This window comes from Bos javanicus, chromosome 2 (assembly GCF_032452875.1).
Source record: "Bos javanicus breed banteng chromosome 2, ARS-OSU_banteng_1.0, whole genome shotgun sequence".
Taxonomy (NCBI): domain Eukaryota; kingdom Metazoa; phylum Chordata; class Mammalia; order Artiodactyla; family Bovidae; genus Bos; species Bos javanicus.
In genome coordinates this window covers 48,010,085-48,035,894 of record NC_083869.1, presented here as the reverse complement: position 1 = coordinate 48,035,894, position 25,810 = coordinate 48,010,085, and the positions used below count along the sequence as shown (strand labels likewise).

Genomic DNA, 25,810 nt, shown 5'->3' with positions numbered 1-25,810 from the left:
CTTCAACAGTTACCTCATGGCTGAACTCATCTTAACTATATCTCTATCCTGCCTTCTCCCCCACTTATACACATGAAATTTTAATATGCATAAATGGATTGTGCTGTGTATCTCATGGTGCCTTATTTTCATACATTATAGTATTTGGTTAGCAGATATTTTATTTAGGATTTTAGAATCTACATTCTTAAGTGAAAAGTACTATACTTTTTTGCTTCATTTTCCTTGTCTGGTTTTGCAATTAAGATTACACCAGCCTTATAAAATGAGATGAGCAATTTTTTACTCTTTTTTATTTTCTAGTATAGCTTTATGTAATATGAATTTACTGTTTCTTTATTGTGTGCTAAAACTCATATGTAAAGTATCTGGTTGAGAGATGTCTTTGAATGCTATTTATGTCTTTAATGCTTTCTGATCTATTTAAGTTTTCTCTTCAGCTTTGGGTACCAGTAACACCTGATGGTCTCCCCACCTACCAGTGTACCCCAGACCCACTTTTCTTTTAGTCAGGAAATACTTGGACAGTCTCAGTGTCCACATCTCAGCCATGTAATAGTCACTTTCTTTTTGAACTGACCAGGAATTTAATGCTTTAACCCTCATCATTGGTCTGATATGCCCAATCTTGCTTGACTTAAACTCCTACTAACACATACCTAGATTAATCCTGAGCTCCATTAGTTTTCTATTCTATAACCAGAAACTTTAGTTAACAGTGCTCTTAACTGACGTCTTTGCTGCTGCTGCTAAGTTGCTTCAGTCGTGTCCGACTCTGTGCGACCCCATAGACGGCAGCCCACCAGGCTCCCCCGTCCCTGGGATTCTCCAGGCAAGAATACTGGAGTGGGTTGCCATTGCCTTCTCCAAGGCATGAAAGTGAAAAGTGAAAGTGAAGTCGCCCAGTCGTGTCCAACTCTTAGCAACCCCATGGACTGCAGCCCACCAGGCTCCTCCGTCCATGGGATTTTCCAGGCAAGAGTACTGGAGTGGGGTGCCATTGCCTTCTCCAAACTGACGTCTTTACATCTCTTAAAACCTTTTACGTACTGGTTATGTATCTCAAGGCTGTGTAAAAGGTAAATATTTTGAAAAAGACTAAGTAAGGTTATTATGTTCAGGGAAGGTAAGTTTTCAGAAAAAAACAGGCAGTCATCTAGTCTAATGTCCTGTACAGTATATACCAAATTACAGTTAACTTTAGAAGATTTTCACTTATCTCAAGAGTTTGAAACTTTCTTATAATTATTTATTATTGGAAGAATAATTAAAGATATTTTCATTAACAAAAACAAAAAATAATAGCATAAGCAGAGAGTTCACAGATCTAATAACAAAAGGAAATGATCAATAACATAATAGTTATTATAATTTTTGATGCATTTTAATGTTTATACCTAAGATCTTAATTCAGTTTTTCTGACACAGTTTCATAGTGTACTTTATTTCTTTTTAATCCTTTCTTACTTAAACTTTATGTATCTCCCATAAAAAGAATCTTACAGGACCAAGATGTGTAATGGACTTAGAGGTCTTATTAAGGAATTTAAAGTTTAGGTTTTAACTATTCAATAAGCCATTGGTAGGTTTTGAACCTACAAATCACATGGAATGGATGTGCTTTGTGAAATTTAAAATATCTTTGGAAAACATAGCTATGACTTCAGTATTTTGTTTTAGAAGCAACTCTTTAAAAGCCATAAAATAATAGATTTGTAATTTTTACTAAAATGTTTTAAATAATTAGAAAAGTCTATAAATTCAAAGGCAGTTCAAAACCTAAGAATTAATAGTTGGTAGCTACAACAAGGAAGATGCTGATTTTCTTAACATACAAAGAGTGTCAACAATTCAATATGGAAAAGACAACCCATTTTTTATAAAATACTTAAACATATAGTTTATCAAAGAAGAAATGCAAATGACAAATGAAATTTTTCAATTTTCCAGCCTCTCTGTTGCATTGTAGTAACATTTTTCTATTGATCAGTTGCTGCCTAATGCTATGTTTTGCTATTTATTTTCATTTGCTTAGAGTACCTTTGTTATCAATGCTGTGCTAGTCTTCCTTTTATTACTCATGACTGGATGTAATGGTTTTACCTGGCGTGCACATGGGGTTGTATGTATGTATGTATGTATGTGTTGGTGGGAAGGGTCTGGGGTATTGTTTCAAGTTTGCTTTCTAAGGACTAGTCTTCTCTGCTGCCACAGACACAAAATGTTTCCTGTAAAAATGACTTGTGTACTATTTGTATAGCTCCTACCTTCTTTACTTTTCTAAATCTAACTGGGTCTACTGGATTCTGCGGCCAACTCAACTCACCTCTGTCCGCATACCTGTGATTAAAAACAAGGCCTTTGGCAACTTAGGGTATGTTATGTACCTTCAGGGCATACTTTTTGCCATCATTTTCTGAGATCCACTCCATGGTGTCCTTTACCACTACATTTCTCCTAAATTACTTCTCCATTTATTCTCTCAGTTCAGTCGTTCATGTGGCTCCTATTAGGTCTCAGCTCCTTTTGCCTGTTTCAGCATATGGGTATTACAACTGAATCCTAATATTACTGAAAACATATTGAATTGGTTTCTTCATAAAGAAAGAAAAGGAAACAGACAGGGAGGGATGGATAGGACACAAAGAGAAGGAGATGAGAGAAAATGAATAAAGCAATCAACTCTAGGAGCAAAACTAATCCAGAAAGCAAGGACTCTGGAAATACGTTGTAAAATGACAGAAGATGAGCTGGACAAAACAAACTTCAGTAGATACTTCAAATATAAAATGGAAGATACCAATAATGTGATGCTCAATATCTTTTTTTCTAATTCTTAAAGAATTGCACATCAAAACCACAATGAGGTATCACCTTACACCAGTCAGAATGGCCATCATCAAAAAATTTACAAGCAATAAATGCTGGAGAGAGTGTGGAGAAAAGGGAACTCTCTTATACTGTTGGTGGGAATGTAAATTGATATAGCCACTATGGAAAACAATATGGAAATTCCTTAAAAAACTAAGAATAAAACTACCGTATGACCCAGCAATCCCACTACTGGGTGTATATCTTGACAAAATCATAATTGAGGAAGACACGCGTACCCCATTGTTCATAGCAGCACTCTTTACAATAGCTAGGACATGGAAGCAAGATACCCATCAACAGATGAATGGATAAAGAAGATGTAGTACATACATACAAATGGAATATTATTCAGCCATAAAAAAGAACAAATTTGAGTCAGTTCTAGTGAGGTGGATGAACCTAGAGCCTATTATAAGGAGTGAAGTAACTTAGAGAAAAACAAATACAGTATAATATTAACACACATATATATATGGAATTTAGAAAGATGGTACAATGAACCTATTTTCAGGAAAGCAGTGGAAATGCAGATATAGAGAACAGACTTGTGGACACAAGTCTGTGTGGGGGAAGGAAGGAATGAGAGGAATAGAGAAAGTAGCATCAACATATATATGCTAAAAAGTGAAAGTCACTCAGTTGTGTCCGACTCTTTGCAGCCCCATGGACTGCAGCCTATGGCTCTTCCGTCCATGGGATTTTCCAGGCAAGAGTACTGGAGTGGGGTGCGTACTCTTGCCTGGAAAATCCCATGGATGGAGGAGCCTGGTGGGCTACAGTCCGTGGAGTCGCTAAGAGTCAGACACGACTGAGTGACTTCAGTTTCACTCTTCGCTTTCATGCATTGGAGAAGGAAATGGCAACCCACTCCAGTTTTCTTGCCTTAAGAATCCCAGGGACAGGGAAGCCTGGTTGGGCTGCTGTCCATGGGGTCGCACAGAGTCGGACACGACTGAAGCGACTTAGCAGCAGCAGCAGCAACCATGTGTAAAATAGATAGCTGGCTAGAAGTTGCTATATAACACAGGGAACCCAACCTGCCACTCTGTGATGACTGAGAAGGGTAGGATGACGGGAGGGGAGGGACAGGATATATGTATAATTATAGCTGATTCATGTTGTTGTACAGCAGAAACTAATATAACATTGTAAAACAATTATCCTCCAAGTTAAAAATAAATTAAGAAAAAGATGAAACCGGAAAGAACAGAAGAGTGGCTAGATATTATGGAAAGTACTTTTAAGTATATAAAAGATTAAAATAAGAAGAATTAATAAAATAAGCCAAATAAATAAATAATTATAGAGAAAATTTTGTGTGCTAATATGTGAAAGTAGGTAAATTGAGATAGACAATAAAGAAAAAAGATAATAAATATTTAAAGTTAAAATTTAGTATCTTTTGTAAAATAGAAGATAATATGAATCCACATTTGGAAAAGGCCATGGGAAATTTTAACCTAGAACTTTCAAAACCAAGATTCATGAACTTACAAACGTCAAGCATGAAGAATGATTAAATTACTGATTGGAAGGTAAAGGGAGAAAATATTTGGTCTTCTCTCTTATTTATCCACATCAACTCTTAGGGCCAGTTGACAGTGGAGTAACATCTATATGATCATATAGAAATAAAAGCATTTTATATTTTAAATTCTATGTGTCTTTGGGTATAAAGACTACAGATAGTTTTGAAGTCAATGAATATTATTTTGAAAAAAATTAGAAGATGAACTACTGGCACTTACATTGAAATAACCTAAAAATTACCACAGAAAGATGAGCAGTAAGCACTGAAAGGATTTAGCTATAAAATACAGACGAGAAAAAAAAATGGAAACACTGTATTCTATTCCCTTAAAATAGAAATGACGTATTACCTTGACCTCTTTTCCTCTCCTTTTCTTGCTGGGTTTTGTAGTTTAAGTTTGTTGATTTCCACTTCTTTAATACTTGCAAGTCAAAGAATGTCCATGAAGATGCAAATAATAAAAGTATAAGCAGAGTTTAACAGTACAGAGAAAAATACTAAAAAAATACTAACTGAAATATAGTGAAGGAAAGAAAGAGAAGGACAGAGTAACAGGAAATATGCTAATATCTTTATTGCTCGTAGAAGTAAACGAATAGATTTTGAATAGAGAAATAAAAAACAAAGCTGTATAAATTATATAAGTTAATAAATACAGAGTTTCATAAAGTTATCATTATAAGATCATAACTACTGGAACAAAGGTATGTGCAGAGAAACTACACCTGAAGAAAAATGAGATAACTAATATTAAATATTTTCTTTAAAAAAAAAATCCCTAAAACAAGTTAAAATATTAAAAAGTGAAAAGCAATTAGATGCTAGGTGTCACAATTATCATTTAACATTGTACTGAAGGGAATCAGCCAAGAGAAAACATTGTCAATGGGTTTTTGGCTTGTGTTGGTATTTTAGACAGTGGATTTTGAACTAAATCACAGAGGAAAATGCCATATGCAGGTAACACAATAAATTGCTTTTAAAATGTTGAAAACTAAAGGATAAAAAATTAAGCCAGCTAAAGGCAAGCAACATTCAAAAAACAAAGATTGTGGCATCTGGTCCATCACTTCATGGCAAATAGATGAAGGAAAAGCGGAAACAATGACAGATTTCATTTTCTTGGGCTCCAAAATGACTGCGGATGGTGACTGCAGTCACGAAATTAAAAGATGGTTGCTTCTTGGAAGAAAAGTGATGACAAATCTAGATAGCATATTAAAAAGCAGAGACATCACTTTGCTGACGAAGGTCTATATAATCAAAGCTATGGTTTTTCCTGTAGTCCCCTACGGATGCGAGAATTGGACCATTAAGAAGTCTGAGTGCTAAAGAATTGATGCTTTCAACCTGTGGTGTTATAGAAGACTCTTGAGAGTCTCTTGGACTGCAAGTATATCAAAAGAGTCAATCCTAAAGGAAATCACCCCTGAATATTCATCAGAAGGACTGATGTTGAAACTGAAGCTCCAATACTTGGTCTGTCTCATACAAACTGCTGACTCATTGAAAGAGACCCTGAAGCTGGGAAAGATTCAGGGCAAGAGGAGAAGGGGGTGACAGAAAATGAGATGGTTGTATGACATCACTGATTCAATGGATATGAGTTTCAGCAATCTCAGGGAGATAGTGAAGGACAGGGAACCCTGGCATGCTACAGTTAATGGGGTCACAAAGAGTTGGACATGATTGAGCGACTGAACAACAAAGGCAAGCAAATACTTAATGTCAGACCAGATGAATCAGCTCAAACATCAAGTGAGATGAATAAAGTCATTTTTAATACAAAAAATGCAGTTCACAATGAAGATGTAGCAATTACAAATATCTACAAACCAAATAATAACGTGGCGCCAACATATACAAAGCAAAAACAATGCAGGTACAAGGGAAAATAGTCAAAAACACACTAGACTTGGAAAGTTTATTCATTCACTCGGTCCAAAACAGGTCAGCCAGGCGTGGAGGTGAGAGAAGAATGAGGAAACATTGAAAGCATTTGCACAAATCAGGACCTTTGCAAGATGCCCACTGTCGTGATTATTATTTAACATTGTGATAAGGGGAAAAGCCAAGAGAAAAATATTAGAACTTTAAAATGAAATTTAGAAAGATAAAGTGAAAAGCTCTATGTGCAGATCATATGATTATATACCTAGAACTGCCATCCAGTGGATTTTATTTAATCAATTGACAGGCTACTAGAAATAATAGAATTCACTAAGTTATTGTACTACAAGATCAATGTCATCATATAGATAATTTTCATGTATAACAGTAATTTTAGATTAAGCCCTAGTGCCATATTTTGCCTACATATATTATTTATGTGCCACAAATTTAAGAATATTGTTTATTATTTTCCTATGACTTCTATAACAATTATCACAAATTTAGGGGTTAATACAACAGATTTTTATTCTCTCACAGTTCCAGATGCCAGAAGTCTTTTTTTTTTGTATTCTCCCATAACACTTTATTTTCAATTCTTTTTTTTTTTTTTGTATTTTATTTTATTTTGTTTATTTTTTAATTTATTTTATTTTATAACTTTGCAATATTGTACTGGTTTTGCCATATATCAACATGAATCCACCATAGGTATGCACATGTTCCCCATCCTGAACCCTCCTCCCTCCTCCCTCCCCTTACCATCCCTCTGGTTCATCCCAGTGCACCAGCCCCAAGCATCCAGTATCGTGCATTGAACCTGGACTGGCAACTCGTTTCATATATGATATTATACATGTTTCAATGCCATTCTCCCAAATCATCCCACCCTCTCCCTCTCCCACAGAGTCTAAAAGACTGTTCTATACATCAGTATCTCATTTGCTGTCTCGTGTACAGAATTATTGTTACCATCTTTCTAAATTCCATATATATGCGTTAGTATACTATATTGTTGTTTTTCTTTCTGGCTTACTTCACTCTGTATAATAGGCTCCAGTTTCATCCGCCTCATTAGAACTGATTCAAATGTATTCTTTTTAATGGCTGAGTTATACTCCATTGTATATATGTACTGCAGCTTTCTTATCCATTCATCTGCTGATGGACATCTAGATTGCTTCCGTGTCCTGGCTATTATAAACAGTGCTGTGATGAACATTGGGGTACACGTGTCTCTTTCAATTCTGGTTTCTTCAGTGTATATGCCCAGCAGTGGGATTGCTGGATCATAGGCAGTTCTATTTCCAGTTTTTTAAGGAATCTCCACACTGTTCTCCATAGTGGCTGTACTAGTTTGCATTCCCACCAACAGTGTAAGAGGGTTCCCTTTTCTCCACACCCTCTCCAGCATTTATTGCTTGTAGGTGTTTGGATCGCAGCCATTCTGACTGGTGTGAAATGGTACCTCATAGTGGTTTTGATTTGCATTTCTCTGATAATGAGTGATGTTGAGCATCTTTTCATGTGTTTGTTAGCCATCTGTATGTCTTCTTTGGAGAAATGTCTATTTAGTTCTTTGGCCCATTTTTTGATTGGGTCATTTATTTTTCTGGAATTGAGCTGTAGGAATTGCTTGTATATTTTTGAGATTAGTTGTTTGTCAGTTGCTTCATTTGCTGTTATTTTCTACCATTCTGAAGGCTGCCTTTTCACCTTGTTTATAGTTTCCTTTGTTGTGCAGAAGCTTTTAAGTTTAAATAGGTCCCATTTGTTTATTTTTGCTTTTATTTCCAATATTCTGGGAGATGGGTCATAGAGGATCCTGCTGTGATGTATGTCAGAGAGTGTTTTGCCTATGTTCTCTAGGAGTTTTATAGTTTCTGGTCTTACGTTTAGATCTTTAATCCATTTTGAGTTTATTTTTTTGTTATGGTGTTAGAAAGTGTTCTAGTTTCATTCTTTTACAAGTGGTTGACCAGTTTTCCCAGCACCACTTGTTAAAGAGATTGTCTTTAATCCATTGTATATTCTTGCCTCCTTTGTCAAAGATAAGGTGTCCATACATGCATGGATTTATCTCTGGGCTTTCTATTTTGTTCCATTGATCTATATTTCTGTCTTTGTGCAAGTACCATACTATCTTGATGACTGTGGCTTTGTAGTAGAGCCTGAAGCAGATGCCAGAAGTCTTAAAGCAGTGTCACTGGGCCCAAATCGAAACCAAGGGCTGTTATTCCTGTGAAGGTTCTAGGGGGACCCCTTCCTCACCTCTTCAACTTTTTGGTGGCTGCTAGCATTCCTTGTCTTATGGCCACAGCATCACTTCAACCATGGGCTCCATGGCCACATTGCCTTCTCCATTTCTATGTGTCTGATTTTCTCTTATAAGAACTCTTGTAATTGCATTTAGGGCTCACCTGGATTAATCAAGGACAGTGTTCTCACATATTTTAGTTACATGTTTTTTATAATTTAATTCTCTCACAGAAACCTAATTGAAAAAGGCTTTATTGGTGCATGAAATTACAAAATAAACAGGATTATAAACTTCAGCAATAGATTTAATAAATGCAAGAATATTGAAAATGATAAAGATGGCATCTCATATCAGTGGGAAAAGTTGTATTGCTTAATACATTTTGAGACAACTGCACAGCCATCTGGAAAGAAAAGCTGAATCCATATCTCACACCATATGCCAAAGTATATTATAAATGGATCAAATACTTAAATGTAAAATATTGCATCACAGATACTCAAGCAAACAGGAGTGTTTTTTTTTTCTTATGTCTTTAAAGTAGAAAATCTCTTCAAAACAAGATCTAGAAGCCACAAAATGACATGATTAATAAATTTGATCACATTTTTCAACACACACAACCAAAATCAAAAGACTATATTAAAAACAAGTTTGTAATTCTTACTGAAGTGGCTAATTTTTTAAAAACTATTTTATTATAGTTGATTTAAAATGTGTTCATTTCAGATATATAGCAAAGTGATTCAGAGAGATATATATACATTCTTGGTGAAATATAAATTGACACAAATCATATGGAGTATAATTGGCATATATAAGTTTTATATAGCAAAGTGAGTCAGTTTCATATGGATACAGATGTATTCTTTTTCAAATTCTTTCCCGTTATATATTATTACAAGATAGTAAGTATTGCTCCTGCTGCTATACAATAGGATCTGATTATTTTTAATCTATTTTACATATAGTGGTGTGTATCTGTTATTCTCAAATGCCTAATTTATCCTTCCTCTTCTTTCCTCTTTGGAAATGATAATTTTCTTTCTATGTCTCTGAGTCTGTTTCTGTTTTATAAGTTCATTTGTATCATTTTTTTAGATTCTACATATAAGTGGTATCATATGATATTTTATATTTCTTTTTCTGGCCTTCACTTAATATGATGATCTCTAGGTCCATCCATATTGCTGTAAATGGCATTATTTCATTCTTTTTTGTGACTAAGTAATATTCCTTTGTGTGTATGTACCACATCTTCTTTATCTATTCCTCTGTTGATTGACACTTGTATTCGTTCCATATCTTAACAATCGTAAATAGTGCTTCTCTGAACATTGCAGTGCATATATGTTTTTGAATTAGACTTTTTAATCTTTTCCAAATATATGTTCAGTAGTGGGATTGCTGGATCACATGGTAATTCTATTTTTAGTTTCTTAAGAAACTTCCATACTGTTGCCCACAGGGGCCACGTCAATTTATATTCTTACTAACAGTATAGGAAGTTTCCATTTACTCCATACCCTCTCCCACATTTATTAATTATAGTCTTTTTAATGATGGCCATTCTGAACAGAGGTGATTCCTCATCATAGTTTTTATTTGCATTTCTCTAATAATTAGCAGCTTTAAGCATTGTTTCTTGTGCTTATTTGCCATCTGTATGTCTCCTTTGGAAAACATCTGTATGTCTTCTTTCTCTTTAGGTCTTCTGCCCATTTTTTGATTGAGTTGTTTGTTATTATTTAGTTGTATGAACTGTTAGTGTATTTTGGAAATTAAGGCCTGTTGGTCACATCATTTGCAAATATTTTCTCTCAGTTCATACATTCTCTTTTTGTTGTTAATGGTTTCTTTTACTGTGCAAAAGCTTGTAAATTTGATTAAATCCCATTAGTTTATTTTTGCTTTTATTTCTTTTCCCTTGGGAAATTTACCTAAGAAAATATTGCTACAATTTATGTCAGAGAATGTTTACCTGTACTCTCTTATGAAAAATTTATGGTATCATGTCTTTTAAGTCCTAAAGCCATTTTGAGTTTATTTTTGTGTATGGTCTGAGAGAGTATTTGAATGTCATTGATTTACATGTGGCTGTCCAACCTTCCAAACACCAAAGTGGCTGTTTTTTTAACTAAACCTAAAAAATGCAAGAAGATAAAAGACCAACTTTACTATCAGACAAATGGCAGAGTATATAAACTGTTTACAGAAAAAAGAAACACATGCCTCTTAAGCACATGAAAATTTCAGCTTCACTCTTAATAAAAGCCACTGTGAAATACTACTTGTCACATATTGGGATTTCCCAAATTCTTAAAATTTGATATAATAGTTTTTGTGAAAAAGGAGGCATTATTTTATGTTTCTGGTGGAATGTAAATTGACACAAATCATATGGAGGAAAATTGGCAGTATCTGTCAAAATTAGAAAAACACATTTTCCATGGGCCTAGTTAATTACTTCTTGCAGTTTATCCACTGATGCATTACTTTTGAGACAGGTAGAAAGTTATTCTTAGAAATATTTAATACCAAATGTTGGAGAAACCAAATGTGTATCTATATACAATGGATTTAACTGTGAGATATCCAGATGAAATACTATGCAGCTGTTAAAAACAAACCAGAAGCCTTGTTATTTCTAATAAAGAAAAATCTTCATGGTCTATTCAGTTTTTCAAATTATACTTAAAAGTACAACCTTACCAATGCCTAACAGTACATACAGTATAATAAGGGACAGAGTGTTCATTTATATATGCTTATTTATGCAGAAAAAATCACTGCAAGGACACACAAGGAAATAATATCAGTGATGATATTATTTCATGGGGAGAGAATAGGAATTAGAGAACCATAATGGGAGGTAAATTTTACTATAAAATATTTTAAACTCTTAAAAATTTTTAAAATAAATACCTATCTTAACTACTTATATTAAATGAGTAAACTTTTGTTCACTTTTTCTCAAATATTTTATTGAGGGCCTGCTTTGTGCCAGCACTGTTTTAGGTTTTGGGATTAGTGAACAAAACATAAAAATCTGAACCCTTATGGAGCCTACATTCAAGTGATGGGAGACAGACATTTGAAAATAACCATGTGCTAACTAGTGGAGGTGATGGAATTCCAGTTGAGCTCTTTCAAATCCTGAAAGACGATGCTGTGAAAGTCCTGCACTCAATATGCCAGCAAATTTGGAAAAATCAGCAGTGGCCACAGGACAGGAAAAGGTCAGTTTTCATTCTAATCCCAAAGAAAGGCAATGCCAAAGAATGCTCAAACTACCGTACAATTGCACTCATCTCACACGCTAGCAAAGTAATGCTCAAAATTCTCCAAGCCAGGCTTCAGCAGTATGTGAACCGCGAACTTCCAGATGTTCAAACTGGTTTTAGAAAAGGCAGAGGAACCAGAGATCAAATTACCAACATCCACTGGATCATCGAAAAAGCAAGAGAGTTCCAGAAAAACATCTGTTTCTGCTTTATTGACTATGCCAGAGCCTTTGACTGTGTGGATCAAAATAAACTGTGGAAAATTCTTCAAGAGACGGAAATACCAGACCACCTGACCTGCCGCTTGAGAAACCTATATGCAGGTCAGGAAGCAACAGTTAGAACTGGACATGGAACAACAGACTGGTTCCAAATAGGAAAAGGAGTACGTCAAGGCTGTATATTGTCACCCTGCTTATTTAACTTATATGCAGAGTAGATCATGAGAAACCCTGGGCTGGAAGAAGCACAAGCTGGAATCAAGATTGCCGGGAGAAATATCAATAACCTCAGATATACCGATGACACCACCCTTATGGCAGAAAGTGAAGAGGAACCAAAAAGCTCTTGATGAAAGTGAAAGAGGAGAGTGAAAAAGTTGGCTTAAAGCTCAACATTCAGAAAATCAATGTTTTCATTCATTCTCAGGTCCGTCTAGTCAAAGCTATGGTTTTTCCAGTAGTCATGCATGGATGTGAGAGTTGGACCGTGAAGAAAGCTGAGCGCCAAAGAATTGATGATTTTGAACTGTGGTGTTGGAGAAGACTCTTGAGAGTCCCTTGGACTGCAAGGAGATCCAACCAGTCCATCCTAAAGGAGATCAGCCCTGGGATTTATTTGGAAGAAATGATGCTAAAGCTGAAACTCCAGTACTTTGGCCACCTCCTGTGAAGAGTTGACTCATTGGAAAAGACTCTGATGCTGGGAGGGACTGAGGGCAGGAGGAGAAAGGGACGACAGAGGATGAGATATCTGGATGGCATCACCGACATGATGGACGTGAGTCTGAGTGAACTCCGGGAGTTGGTGATGGACAGGGAGGCATGGCATGCTGCAATTCATGGAGTGGCAAAGAGTCGGACACGACTGAGCGACTGAACTGAACTGAACTGTTGCACCACTAAATAGGATTAGCAGGGTAAGTCTTATCAAAAAAGAGCAGATTGAAGGAGAGTCGTACAAGAAGCAAGGGAGTTAGTCATGTGGATATGTGAGGAAAGAATGTTCTGAGATAGGGAGAACAACCAGTGTAGACTCATTGGGAAAGGAACATCTCAGATGTTTTAAATAAAAGGGTTAAGAGGACAGTGTGTCTTAAGCAGAGGAATAGTGGTAGATACGGGGCCAGAAAGATAATGATATCAATCAGACTTTGTTAGCAGAGGAGTAACATGATCTGACAAATTTTGAAAAGCTTGCTCTGATCTTACCTATTATATGTATTACAAATAGGCTGATGGGGCGTAAGAGTAAAACCTGGGAGGTAATTTGGAAATAATTGCGCCTTAGACCCGGAGTTGAAGTGATGAAAAGTCATTCGATTTTGGATGTAATTTGAAATTGTCAGCTGGATTCCTGACAGGCCAAATGTAGAGTGCAAGAGAGAGGACTCAAAGAAGAGAAGGTGTGAAAACGTTATCTAGGAAAATGGGAGTCTGAATGGACTAGAAAGTTATATTGATTGGCTGAAAGTGTTAAGAGCCCACTTGAGTTCTTCCTGAATTTAAAAGTGAGTCATGGGTTTTTCTCCAGTCAATTCAGCTACATGACTTAGGTCTCATCCCTTCCTAAAAAGTAGATCTCTGTGGCATAATGGAAGGATACCCTTGTTAAATTTTTTTTTAAGTGAATTATAGGATATAATATATAGAATGTTCTCGTCTTAATAATTGTAAAAGGAATGCATATATGCTGATTTATGTTTATACAAAATTTAGATAGTTTCCCCCAAGGTTTAGCTGAACATGGTTTTTATGTTAATTCTAGATATAAATGCATGAGCATCAAATGATCCTTAATAAACCGTGTTTCTTATTTTTACTGTATTTTAGCAGGTGGCAAATATAAAATAGGTCTCAATTTAAAAATTAAGATGAGTAGAGAAGGATGAACTGGAGTTTGGAATTGACATATACAAACTTCCATGTTTAAGATGGATAACCACCAAGGGCCTACTGTATAGCAAAAATAAATAAATAAATAAAAAATAAAAATTGAGATGACAGACTGGTAATGAGCATATTAAAAGCAGGAATACATTTTAGAGTATTTTCTTATTTAATCTTTTTTAAAAATTAAGCTTATATTATGCAATTTAAAAGATAAACATGATACTTATTTTCAACTTAACATAATATATAAAATTTTATGGATTTTATGTCTTTCTAATCATCTGTTTTACTGTGCAAAACTTTATGAGACTATGAAACAAATACTTAAGAAGATATCAAGAAAGTTGAAAGAATTAACAGCCAGATTAAACATCTAGTGAACATAGCTGGTAAGACAACATAAAAGGTGGGGGAGGTGAAAATGAAAGGAGGCAAATATCAAAGACTGAATCAAACATATACAGGAGATTTAAACAATAACCCACAATCAATAGCAAAGAGGGAAAGTGTGTAGGATACATCTAGAAGCAATGTAAGGCTTGACGTTGGAGACAGTAGTTAGACATTGAATGAATATACCGTGTACCATGTGACAGAGAATCTTCACTTGATTCACTATGCTATGCTATGCTATGCTGAGTCACTTCAGTCGTGTCCAACTCTCTGTGACCCCATAGACGGCAGCCCACCAGGCTCCCCCATCCCTGGGATTCTCCAGGCAAGAACACTGGAGTGGATTGCCATTTCCTTCTCCAATGCATGAAAGTGAAAAGTGAAAGTGAAGTCGCCTAGTCGTGTCCGACTCTCAGTGACCCCATGGACTGCAGCCTACCAGGCTCCTCCGTCCATGGGATTTTCCAGGCAAGAATACTGGAGTGGGGTGCCATTGCCTTCTCTGTGACTCACTATACAAGCTCTCTTTTCCACATTCTCTGTATGAGCTGCTTCCAGGAAATATACAGAAATAGGTCAACAATGGGACACTCAAGTAGTGGGTACTAAGTTACTGTCTGTATTTATTGAGAGTCAAATATGTAGAGTTCTTAGATTTTAATCATTGAACACTGTGACTAAGAATAAGATTTATAATGAAGCATATGAATGAATAAAAGGATATGATTTATCATTTAGTATATAGTAATATGTTTCCACGCGTAGGGTTAATACAAGTCTACAGTGGCAATTCTAAAAGGAAAAAGATTCAGAAATACAAAAGGTTTGTTTTCTCTCAGTACATTTTGGTGGTAAAACCTGACTGACACTTTTGTTCATTGAGAATTTAAAAGTTCTTTATGACCACGTACCAGATAAGAGGTTAATATCCAAAATATCAGAAGAACTCAATACAACTCAATATTGAGTCAAAAAATGAACAATCTGATTTAAAAATAGGCATAGGACCTGAATGGGCTTCCCAGGTCGCACAGTGGTAAAAAAATCCACCTGTCAGTGCAGGAGATGCAAGAGACAGGGGTTCAGTCCCTAGGGTGGGAAGATCCCCTGGAGTAGGAAGTGGCAACCCACTTCAGTGTTCTTGCCTGGAAAATTCCATGGACAGAGGAGCCTGGATAGCTACAGTCCATGGGGTCACAAATTGTCAAATAGAACTGAGCCTGTGTGTGCACATACACACACACACACACACACACACACACACACACGTACACACATACAGGACCTTAATAGTCATTTTTCAGAAAGACATGGGTGGCCAGCAGGTACATGAAATGGAGTTCAGCATCACTAAGCATCAGGGAAATGCAAATCAAAACCACAGTGAGGTATCACCTCGTACCTGTAAAAATGGCTGTTACCAAAAGCAAACAAACAAACAAAAAATAATAAAGAAATAATGCTTTGGCAAAGATGTGGCAAAAAAGGAACCCTATAGTGGAATGTAAACTGGTACACCCATTATGGAAAAAATTAAAATAGACCTACCATATGGCCCCACATCTGTGTATATATCCCAATTCTGGAATATATTGGAAGGAAATGAAATCATTACCTCGAAGTGTACCTGTACACCCATACTTATTGCAACATTATTCACAAATAACCACAACATGGAAACAACCTAAGTGGTCATCAATGAATGAGTGGACAATGAAAATGTGATATATATATATATATATATATATGAAAATATGAGATATTACATGGCACATATATATTTACACATGAATATATATAGATACAGATACATGAATATTATTGAGCCTTTTTAAAAAAAAAAAAAAGGAAATCTTGCCATTTGTGACATGATGTACCTTTAGAGCATTATGCTTAATGAAATAAGTCACACAGAGAAAGACAAACACTGCATGATCTCACATATAATATGGAATCTTTAAGAAAAAAAGCCAGAATCAAGGAAGCAGATTAGAAGGGTGATTGTCAAGGGCTGGGAAGTGAAGGAAATGGGAAAAGGGTACAAATGGTCAAAGGGTACAAATTCCCAGTTACAAGCGGAATACATTCTTGGGAACTAATATTTAGCATGGTGCCTATAGTTAATACTAGTGTATTATATACTTGAAAGCTGCAAAGAGAATAGATCGTAAATGTCCTGACCTTAAACACACACAAAAAATATAATTAGGTGAGGTGGTGGATGGGTTAACTAACCTTACTGAGGTAGTCATTTTGCACTATGTGTATAAAATCGTCACATTGTACAGAAATATATCAATTATATCTCAACTAAGCTAGAGGAAAGAAACATATTCTCTAAGGAAAAAAAGTTACTTATTATGTGAAATTATTTATGTTGTATGTTTATGTCAAAGGGTGAATATTCACGACAGATAATATGAATGTCTTTCATTATGAGCTGCTAACTAGACACCATTGGCTGGTATTAGAGGTAAAACTCAGTAAATGCATCAAATTAACCTTTCTAAATCTGAAAAACTCCAGATTCACTTTTCCCCAAGAGTTTCTAAGAGTAAATTATAATGGTATTCATCTACAGAAACATGAGGCTTTTGTTTTTCTCTTTACAACCTTCAATGCTCTTTGAATTTTACCAGTGTTACTGATTACTGTAATAAATTTTTAAAAATAACCTTAGAAATAAACATATGACAGACCGTCTCGTAAGCTATGGAGAAAAGCTCAGTTTGCTCTTTACTCTATGACATGACTTTTAAGTGGGTAGTATTCTCAACCAAGAGCCCAGAGAAAGGGACGCATACTATGTTCTAGAGTGGGTAGGATGGAATGTATAAATTTGGGTCTTGGGCAAAGTTTTAAAATATGAGGGAGTAGGGATGGTTAGAGAACAAGAAAAGTAGTGAAGAGCAAACCCAAAGAAAGGGTGATACTAGATGAAAATACACAGTGTATAATGTGTGTGTTTGGAGCTTCTTGCTAATTATATAAATTTGTTTACTTTTACTTTATATTATGCAAATATAGCTTAATATCTGTGTATGGGACTTGAAATTCTGCAGTGGAGTGTTAGTAGAACTCCCCTCGCTTTATTCCACATTAATGAATTAATCAATGAATTTTAAATAGCTGGCATGTTGTACAATAGTGAAGACATGAAATAAAGACATTGTACTGTGTTTTTACTTCACCAATTAACTACTTTAATACCCTTAAATTATAAGACTTCATTTCTTCTAGGTGAAATGTGTGAAGAGAAACAATTTTGTGATCTTGCTGTATACCTAATTCTTGTTTTACTTTCTAGCTGTCAGTTAGTTATTTTAACTTGTCTACCAGCATCACTTAACTACTGGTTATTTTTATAGATTCTTTTGTGTATTTGTCACTTATATGGACTCTTCATTTCTCAGCTTTTCTCTTTAATTATTACTTTACTTAGAAAATTTAAACCAAAACTTTTAATAACAAATCAAGTACTTTAATGAAGTATGTGTCTGTGCGCTTAGTAGCTCAGTCATGTCTGACTCTTTGCGACCCCATAGGCTGTATAGCCCATCAGACTCCTCTGTCCATGGGAATTCTTCAGGCCAGAATACTGAAGTGGGTCTCCATGTCCTCTTCTTCGTGAAGTATAAAGTTAGTAGAAATAGTGTCACCATGTGCCTCTGTTTTGTAAGTTATAGTAAAATAATTTATTTGAAGCAAATTTTAATTGTGTCTCCAGCAATGTTTCTGCATAAGATTTATTCAACATCTTTTTTGTATTTAATATAGAAAATTTCCAAATATTATATTTACCTTTTTTATTATTTCTCATTTTCATTAATATTTGTATAATATGTTATAGTGTCTTCATTTAATTTTCCATGAATGCAGGAGGTTTTTTATCCTTCCAGGTTTGTTGGGATATAACTAACATATAGTATTGTATAAGTTTCAAGTGTACAACATAATGGAGAAGGCAGTGGCACCCCACTCCAGTACTCTTGCCTGGAAAATCCCATGGACGGAGGAGCCTGGAAGGCTGCAGTCCATGGGGTTGCTGAGGGTCGGGCACGACTGAGCGACTTCACTTTCACTTTTCACTTTAATGCATTGGAGAAGGAAATGGCAACCCACTCCAGTGTTCTTGCCTGGAGAATCCCAGGGATGGGGGAGCCTGGTGGGCTGCCGTCTATGGGGTCGCACAGAGTCGGACACGACTGAAGCGACTTAGCCGCAGCAGCAGTACAGCATAACGATTTGACTTAAGTACATCATGAAATGATTTCCACAATAAGTTTAATAAATATCCATCATCTTATATAAATAAAAAGAAATGTTTTTTCACTTGTGATGAGAAAGAACTCATGATTCACTTTCCTAGCAACTTTTATATATAATATACAGCAGAGTTAATCATGTTACTCATATTTTACATCCCTGCTGCTGCTGCTGCTGCAAAGTTGCTTCAGTCGTGTCTGACTCTGTGCGACCCCATAGACAGCAGCCCACCAGGCTCCCCTGTCCCTGGGATTTTCCAGGCAAGAATACTGGAGTGGGTTGCCGTTTCCTTCTCCAATGCATGAAAGTGAAAAGTGAAAGTGAAGTCGCTCAGTCGTGCCCGACCCTCAGCGACCCCATGGACTGCAGCCCACCAGGCTCTTCCGTCCATGGGATTTTCCACACAAGAGTATTGAAGTGGGGTGTCATTGCCTTCTGTTGTTTTACATCCCTAGTATTTATTTATTTTATAAATGTAAGTTTATCCATTTGACCACCTTCATCCAGTTTCCTCTCTCCCTCCGGTAACCACAAATCTGTTCTCTTTTTCTCTGAGTCTGGTTGGTTGGTTTTTGAAGTATAATTGACCTGCAGCACTAGATTAGTTCCTGGTGACAACTCAGTGATTCCATATTGCTATTCCTTATAAAATTATCACAGTAAATCTAGTTTCTGTCTGTCACCGTACAAATATAGTACATTAATTTTTTTACAAGAACACTTCAAGATTTATTACTGCTATATTACAGGTGAAAAGGCTGTTTTACGTAAGAGAGGATTACCCTAGGGTATGTAATGAGTTAATGATTTAGGGACTCTGATCAGGTTGTTTGTTTTTTTTTTTGTATTTTTTTCCCCCAAATGTGGTACATTTTTATTGACTATATTTCCCAAGCTATGTGTTTAATTCCCATGACTCATTTTTTATAAGTGGAAGTTTAGTACCTGTTACATTTCCTCACCTTTATCACTTATTTCCTGCCCCACTCTGGCAACCACTTGCTTGATCTCTGAATCTGTGACTCTGTTTTGTTCTGTTTCTTCACTTATTTTGTTGTTTAGATTCCACATGAAATAATTTGTGTTTCTCTAATTTATTTCACGTAGCATAGTACCCTATGGGTTGATCCATGTTGTGGCAGACAGCCAGCTTTCATCCTACTTTTAGTTCAGTTCAGTTGCTTAGTTGTGTCTGACTCCTTGCAACCCCATAAACTGCAGCACACCAGGCTTCCCTGTCCATCATCAACTTCCAGAGTTTGCTCAAACTCATGTCCATCGAGTCGGTGATGCCATCCAACCATCTCATCCTCTGTCATCCCCTACCCCTCCTGCCTTCAATCTTTCCCAGCATGAGGGTGTTTTCTAATGAGTCAGCTCTTCACATCAGGTTGCCAAAGTATTAGAGCTTCAGCTTCAGCATCAGTCCTTCCAATAAATATTCAGGGTTGATTTCCTTTAGGATTGACTAATCCTAAGGAATTAGGATTTGTCAAGGTACTCTCAAGAGTCTTCTCCAACACCACAGTTCAAAAGCATCAGTTCTTCAGCACTCAGCTTTCTTTGTGGTCCAACTCTCACATCCATACATGACTACTGGAAAAACCATAACTTTGACTAGATGGACCTTTCTTGGCAAAGTAATGTCTCTGCTTTTTATTATGTTGTCTAGAAGAGAAGGAAATGGCAACCCACTCCAGTGTTCTTACCTGGAGAATCCCAGGGATGGGGGAGCCTGGTGGGCTTCCTATCTATGGGGTCGCACAGAGTCGGATACGACTGAAGCGACTTAGCACCAGTAGCAGCAGCAGGTTGGTCATGCCTTTTCTTCCAAGGAGCAAGCGTCTTTTAATTTCATGGCTGCAGTCACCATCTGCAGTCATTTTGGAGCCCAAGATAATAAAAGTCTTTCACTGTTTCCATTGTTTCCCAATCTGTTTCCCATGAAGTGATGGGACTGCAATGCCATGATCTTAGTTTCTTGACTTTTGAGTTTTAAGCAAGCCTTTTCATTCTCCTCTTTCACCTTCATCAAGAGGCTTTTGAGTTCCTCTTTACTTTTTGCCATAAGGGTGGTATCGTCTGCGTATCTGAGGTTGGTGATATTTCTGTTGGCAATCTTGATTCCATTTTGTGCTTCATCCAGCCCAGAATTTCTCATGATGTACTTTGCATAGAAGTTAAATAAGCAGTTAAATAAGCATCATGCAACACATTCCCATGGGCTATCTGTTTTATATATCAGAATATATGTATGTTTTCATGCTATTCTCTCAATGCGTCCCATCCTCTGCTTTACCCACTGTGTCCATAAGTCTGTTCTCTGTGTCCGTGCCTCCATCACTGCCCTGAAGATAGGTTCATCAATACCATCTTTCTATATTCCATATATGCATTAGTATATGATATTTGTGTTTCTCTTTCTGACTTACTAGAGTCTGCATAGTGAAGATTCTTCCACCTCCTTAGAACTAGTTCAAATGCATTCCTTTCTATGGCTCAGTAATAGTCCATTGTATATATGTACCACAACTTATTTATCCCTTTATATGTTAGTGGACATCTAGGTTGCTTCCATGTCCTAGCTATTGCCCATTCTTTAATAGGACTTTGTTTTTTCTGTTGTTGTTGTTGTTGTTGAATTGTATATTTAGATATTTTATCATATCATATATATTGCTTGCAAATGTTTTCTCCCTTTCAGGATGCAGTGTTTTCATTTTGTTGATAATTTTCTCTTCCTGTGCACAAGTTTTTAGTTTGACATGATCCTGTTTGTTTATTTTTGCCTTTGTTTCCCTTGCCTGAGGAAATGTGTCCCAAAATATATTACTAAGACTGATGTCAAAGAGCATATACTACCTGTATTTTCTTTTGAGAATTTTTATGACTTCAGCTCTTACAGTTAAGACTTTAATACATTTTGAGCTTCTTTTTGTATATGGTGTGAGAAAGTACTCTAATTTGATTTTTATGCCTGTGGCTGTCTGATTTTCACAGCACCATTTATTGAAGAACCTGTCTTTCCTCCTTCCTATGTTTTTGCCTCGTTTGTCACATATTAATTGACCATATAAGGATGGGTTCATTCTAGAATCTCTGTTCTGTCCCCATTAATCCCATGGGATCCCACTGATCCCAAAAATCTGTGTCAATTTTTGTGCCAGCACTGTACTGTTTTGATTACTATACGTTTCTAGTGTAGCTTGAAGTCAGGGAGCTTGACACTTCCAGTTTTGTTTGTTTCTTGAGATTGTTTTGGCTATTTGGGGTCTAGTATGTTTCCATACAAATTCTAGAATTATTTGTTCTAGTTCTGTGAAAAATGCCATAGGCATTTTTATAGGTATGGCAGTGAAACTGTATGATTCAATGAACCTTGGGTAATATGTTTGTCTTAACAATATTATTTCTTCCAATCCATAAGCATGATATGTCTTTCCATCTGTTTCTCTCATTTTTTTATCCATGTCTTACAGGTTTCCAAGTACAGATTTTTCACTTTCTTAGGTTCATTTATAAGATTTAATTATAAACAATATTGCTTTCTTAATTTCTCTCCTGATGGTTCATTGTTACTCTATAGAAATGCAAGATTTCTGTATATTAATTTTGTATCCTGCAATTTTACTGAATTTATTTATTAGTTCTAATTGTTTTTTCTTGGAGACTTGAAGATTTTCTCTCTAAAGTATCATGTTATCTGCAACCAATCACATCCTTTCCAATTTGGATTTTTTTTTTTCTTGTATGATTATTGTACCCAGGTTTTCTAAACTATGTTTAATTAAAGTGGCAAGAGTGGCATCCTTTTCTTATTCCTGATCTTACAGGAATGGCTTTCAGCCTTCACCGTTCAGTATGATGTTAGCTGTAGATCTGTCATGTATTTATGACAAATACTTAATATGTTGAGGTATGTTCCTTCTATACCCACTTTGTTGAGAGTTTCTAATCATAAACTGTTTTAATCATAGCTTTTTTAATCAAATTGATGTTAAATTTTGTCAAGAGCATTTTCTTCATCTATTGAGATGATCGTATGATTCATATACTTCATTTGCACATGTGCTAATGTGGTATATCACATTGACTGATTTGCTGATATTGAATCATCCCTGTGTCCCTGGGATAAATCTCACTTGGTATGAATGTATCATCCTTTTAATGCATTGTTCAATTTGTTAATACTTTGTTGAGAACTTTTCTATGTTTATCAGTGATATTGGCCTATTAGTTTTATTTTTATGTGCTGTCTTTAGTTTTGGTATCAAAGTGATGCTGGATGCATAAAATGCATTTGGAAGTATCCTGAATACATAGGTTTGTTTTCTGTCATCTTCAAAAACTGATTATGGCAACAGTAGTTCATATAGCTCACTTGCTACACATGATTGTCTGCTATCTATTTTTGTGTTGTTTGAAATTTTTAGTGTCATGTGTTATTTAGTAATAAAAAATATAAAACAAAAACTACTGCATACTGAAGGAAGGCATTAGTTTTTTGTTGCTTTTCAGTTTCAGCTAAACTTCTAATGTATATTTTATTTAAGAAACTTAGTAAATACTACGTGATCATAGTATCTTTATAAGATACATAGTATCTTTACATATTACTTTTTGTTTTACATAGTCTCTTTTATTTCAATATCTTTTTCATTCCAAAGAAAAAAGTAAAGTCATAAATCTGCTAACTTGCACTGCAAGAATTACCCAATTTCTTCATCCTAAATGGGACCTATAGAGAGATTGATTTTCATACAAGTCAGTTGTTGCTGCTATATTAGCATCACATATATATATATATATATATATATATATATGTATCTGCCTGTCATCTCTGTCACCAGGGTTACAAGTGTGCTATTTATGAAAGAATTCTGAATTTTTGTTTCTTAAACTTCAAATATATCACATTATTTTATACAAACTATTCAAGAGACAGTAGGTTCTATAAAATGATTAGGAAGATCATATTTTGCTAAATTATCTAGATCCAATTATATTTCATAGCTTACATTATTAAACTTTTGAGTATAAACTTACAATCTTAAAAGACCAAACAAACTAAAAAAATTTTTACGAGTCTTATGATATACAGCATATTAAATATTCAGAGCTGCTTGAATTTATATCATTGTAATTTACTAGAATCTATTAATCATACTGAAATCAGATTGATTATATTCTTTGCAGCCAAAGATATAGAACCTCTATACAGTCAGCAAAAACAAGACCTGGATATGACTGTGACTTAGATCATGAACTCGTTATCACAAATTTCAGACTTAAATTGAAGGAAGTAGGAAAATCACTAGCCCATTCAGGTGTGACCTAAATCAAATCCCTACATTATACAGTGGAAGTGCCAAATAGACTCAAGGAATTAGATCTGAGGGAAACTGAAAATCTATGGACAGAGGTTTGTAATACTGTATAGACACAATGGTCAAAACCGTCCCCAAGCAAAAGAAATGAAAAAAAGGCAGAAATGGTTGTCTTACAAATGAAGGCCTTACAAATAGCTAAGAAAAGAAGCTAAAGGCAAAGGAGAAAACAAGAGCTATACCCATCTTAATGCAGAATTACATGGAATAGTAAGGAGAGATAAGAAAGCCTTCCTACATGAGCAATGCAAAGAAACAGAGGAAAATAATAGAATGGGAATGACTAGAGATCTCTTCAAGAAAATTATCTATACAAAGGGAACATTCCATGCAAAGATGGGCACAATAAAGGACAGAAAAGGTATGGACCTAACAGAAGTAGAAGACATTAAGAAGAGATGGTAAGAATACACAGAAGAATTATAAAAAAAATTCTTCAAGACACAAATAACCATGATGGTGTGTTGACTCACCTAGAGCCAGACATCCTGGAGGGCAAAGTCAAGTGGGCCTTAAGGAGCATGACTGCAAACAAAGCTAGTGGAGGTGATGGAATTCCAGCTGAACTATTTCAAATCCTAAAATATAATGCTGTGAAAATGCTGCTCAAATATGGCATCAAATTTGGAAAACTCAGCAGTGGACACAAGATTGGAAAAGGTCAGATTTTCATTCCAATCCCAAAGAATATTCCAACTACTGCACAATTGAACTTGTCTCACATGCTGGCAAGGTAATGCTCAAAATCCTCCATGCTAAGCTTCAATAGCCGGTGAACTGGTAACTTCCAGATGTACAACCTGGATTTACAAAAGACAGAGGAACCAGGGATCAAATTACCAACATCCGTTGGATCATACATAAAGCAAGAGAATTCCAAAACACAACTACTTCTGCTTCATTGACTACCCTAAAGTCTTTGACAGTGTGGATCACAGCAAACTGGAAAATTCTTAAAGAGATGGAAATACCAGACCACCTGACCTGCCTCCTGAGAAACCTGTATGCAGGTCAAGCAGCAACAGTTAGAACCGGACATGAAACAACATTCAAAATTGGGAAAGGTGTACGTCAAAGCTGTATATTCTCACCATGCTTAATTTACCTTCTGTGCAGAGTACATCATGTGAAATGTCAGGTTAGATGAAGACAAGATGGATTCAAGATTGCTGAGAGAAATATCAGTAACCTTTGATATGCAAAAGACACTGCCCTTATGGCAGAAAGCAAAGAGGCACTAAAGAGCCTCTTGATGAAGGTGAAAGAGAAGAGTAAAAAAGCTGGCTTAAAACTCAGCCGTCAAAACACTAAGATCATGGCATCCAGTCCTGTCACTTCATGGTAAATACATAGGGAAACATTGAAAAAAGTGACAGACTTTATTTTCTTGGGCTCCAAAATCACTGTAGACAGTGACTGCAGCCATGAAATTAAGACACTTGCTCCTTGGAAGAAAAGGTATGACCAACCTAGTTCAGTTCAGTTCAGTCCCTCAGTCGTGTCTGACTCTTGGCGACCCCATGAATCACAGCATGCCATGCCTCCCTCTCCATCACCACTTCCCGGAGTCCGCCCAAACCCATGTCCATTGAGTCAGTGATGCCATCCAACCATCTCATCCTCTGTCGTCCCCGTCTCCTCCTGCCTTAAATCTTTCCCAGCATCAGGGTCTTTCCAATGAGTTAGCTCTTCACATCAGGTGGCCAAAGTATTGGAGTTTCCGCTTCACATCAGTCCTTCCAGTGAACACCCAGGACTGATCTCCTTTAGGATGGACTGATTGAATCTCGTTGGAGTCCAAGGGTCTCTCAAGA

General features: G+C 35.9%; 1 long non-coding RNA gene across 3 annotated transcripts in view; it reads left to right on the top strand.

The window, feature by feature from the left end:
• Nucleotides 1-25,810, top strand: part of LOC133260289 (uncharacterized) — a 218,390-nt gene that overhangs the window by 173,950 nt on the left and 18,630 nt on the right. The window lies entirely within an intron of this gene.